Below are 3,429 nucleotides of genomic sequence, written 5' to 3' on the forward strand. Positions count from 1 at the left end.
TCCCCTGTAAATACACCATCCCCGAGAATCTAACTCGACCCAAATCATCAATCAACAATCCGAGAATTCAACTCGGCCAAATTATCAAAAACAATACCAACAATCATGCCAACAACATCAACAATCAATTCAAGACGCATTCTAACATTAACAACCTTTGTCATACAATTCAACGACGTTTCATTTATATTCAATTCAATTCACATAATATTAAAACAACCCAATCAACATACTACTTTACCCGAAACCTTCCAAATTCAACAAGAACAATAACGACACATTTCCTTCCTTCAATTCATGAACTATACCAATAATTCACACACTAACAACATTATGCTCATAATTACAAGAAACCATATTAGAATCACATTAATTCCTCCAATAATTTCTCAACGATTACGACTTCATTTCAATTCATCCAACCTTCATTTTCATCATGGAATCCACATCTATAACAATCAAAATACTAAATAAAATTGATTCCTTTTCTCCTACACCACACAATAACCACACGGCCACAACACCCCATATACACGGCCATCACCTGCACACACATATTTCATGGTTTTCATCCATTTCCACACACTACAACATGTACAAAACATTCATGACATATGAGAGGGAAGATCAAACCTTACCTTTATTCTTTGACTCTTCTATTGGGCTAGAGCTTCCATCTTGCACCATGAATACTTTGCTTGTTCCAACAACCACTCCATGTTAATTAGGGCCTTTAAATTAGTAGAAGAGCTAGAAGAAATAATTTTTCTTGATCAATTTCCATGGCCTCAATATGGCCACAGGCTGTTTCTTGCTCTCACTTTATCTATAGTGTTTCCGTCTCACGTACCATGCTATAAATATCCATCGGCCTTTGGTGTTCTCCTTTCTTCGCTCCCTATTTCTTTATGTCTTTGTCACTATCCTTTTTAATCTTTCATTCTAAATATTTATCCAAAAACAGATGTACATAATGTTTCTTTGCCATTTATTATCCTCCGCAATCCAGTCACACTTATGGTAACTTATGATCCGAGTTCACTTAACTTCTTAGTTCGCAACATCTTTGAGCTCTTACTACAACTTTTTCTTTACTTCCTTCCCTCACATTTCTCGACACAAGTACACTTGTTTTTGACCTCTTTGTATTGGCGCTCGTTTCGTCCATTGTTGTTCCTTGTTGGCTCCTTGGTGCAGATTCCTTACGAATATGATTGGGCATTGCTTCACATCGACGATTCATATAATTTCATAGCGTACATTCTCATGCTCCGTATAATTAATGTTCCATGAACTATTTTATAGTATCCGATGAACTCTTTTATTTCATTCATAGGCACTGCGTTCTTTCTTTCTTTCAAAAATTCCCAGACTACCGATTGTTGATACTCTCGTTATAATAGTCGTTGTCATCCAAAATATCCTTTGAGTCTTATCGTTCTCTTCATTGTCCTTCGTGGACTTAGCTTGTAGCCATTTTCTTGCTTTTTTTATTACTCTTCAAAATATGTTGCTGCGTACTTAGGTACGACACAAATTTGCCCGATATGAGGGATTCCAATCACGGCATAAACATATCATAATTCATGTTGGCATGAAGCATTCTCTCAAGGTGTCTTCCATCCTTTCCCTTCATGTCGGCCTCATGGTATACTCATTGTCAATTCGTTGCCATTTCTTTCATGTATTCTCCTGATATACCGATATGTTTTGAACTCTAGCCCCGAGCTAATAAGTTTTCCTCCTCTAGAGCCTGGAAATGTTGCGATTCCTTTTAAGTCCAATATAATATGTTCTCCCCCCTTTATAAGGGGCTCCTTATATGTCAACGGTCCTCGAGTATCCTTGTCTACGATAGCTACCTACAGGGTTCCGTCATCGTATAGTTTGGCCTGTCTACCTTCTCGCTGCTTACATTCCTTGTCATAATCACTATTCCTTCAGTCCCACTTATTGAAATTGGTCCTCGAACCTCACACATTCCTCTTTTGTTCCATATTACCACACTTTATCCTTTTCACATACGTATCCTCGAATGTTTATCCAAATAGTCTCGTGCTTTGCCCGTCGTTTCTTACTTTTCACTTCTTTCTGATATTTTGATCTCCTTTCCTTCTATTTACTCACTCTCTTTCTTTTCTAAATATCATTGTATTAGAACCTTCCAATCTTAACCTGTAGTGGACATGGCATTAGTTTAGCTCGTAACACTTGTACCGTTTATTTTTGTTGTCACTTGAACTTCGGTACCCTTACTTGATTAATGCCTTCTTTACCGTAGCTCCGGTTGCTGGGGCACACATGCCCACCGATACGATCATATACGGGATATCGTATGCATTCATATATATATATATATATATATATATATATATATATATATATATATATATATATATATATATATATATATATATATATATATATATATATATATATATATATATATATATATATATATATATAATTACTATCAACTAGCCCACAAAATACTTCCAAACGCTATTCAAGCCTATCCAAATTCCAGAGCTGTGACACACTTTCTGTCTTTTCTCCAGTCTAGCCTGTCTCGTTCTATGTGGCCTTTTATGGTCTCCAACCATCCCGTATACTCTAGTTTTCCTTAGGCCACTCTAGCTTCTCATTTGTCTCTTATGTCTGGATATATAGAATTTCTTGCACCCTTCCCAGGGGGTCACCCATCCTAAAATTTCTCCCACCTTAGCACGCTTAACCTCGAAACTTTGATGAAATCCGGTGCCTTGATGCTGATGTAATTGCGTCCACTTCGCCGCATGACCTTCATTACATAATCTGGAGCAAGTCGAAGTCTTACAGATTGTGAGACATTTTCGTAACACGTCCTTCCCTTTACAATTACTATTTTACCCCTTTTCAATTCCCAGTGTTCACTTTCCACTTATGTGTATAACTACCCTTCGTCCCAGATTCCTAGATTCCCGATGGTAACGAATATGCCTTCGTCGCCGTTACTTATGCATACTTCGGATATCAGTCTATTCGGATTTCCACTCACCATCCTTACATAATAATCTATAGCAAACTAATTGTCGACTTTCCCTAAATCATCCAACAGGCCTTGTTCTTACTAAACCTCGAATGTTATCCATTTTAGTCCTTCGGACTACTAATCGTCTTTCTCGCAATTATGTTTCACGCCATGCCCAAATCCGTAGCTCCTCTAAAATATCACATCCCACTTATTGTCTTTTTACGACATTTCCTTTCCACGCTTCTTCCCGTTAGTTGTACCTAGTTAAAGGACCTGATTTTGAAAAATTCTGACCAGGTCTCCTTTACAATTTTTACTATTCAAAATCTGTACGCAGCAAATATCAACAATGTCTCACAGAGCATACGGCTATATAATACATTCCACCATCCAGAGCTTCCAATTTCAGGTAAAAG

This window comes from Lycium barbarum, chromosome 1, assembly GCF_019175385.1.
Source record: "Lycium barbarum isolate Lr01 chromosome 1, ASM1917538v2, whole genome shotgun sequence".
In the NCBI taxonomy this organism is placed as follows: domain Eukaryota; kingdom Viridiplantae; phylum Streptophyta; class Magnoliopsida; order Solanales; family Solanaceae; genus Lycium; species Lycium barbarum.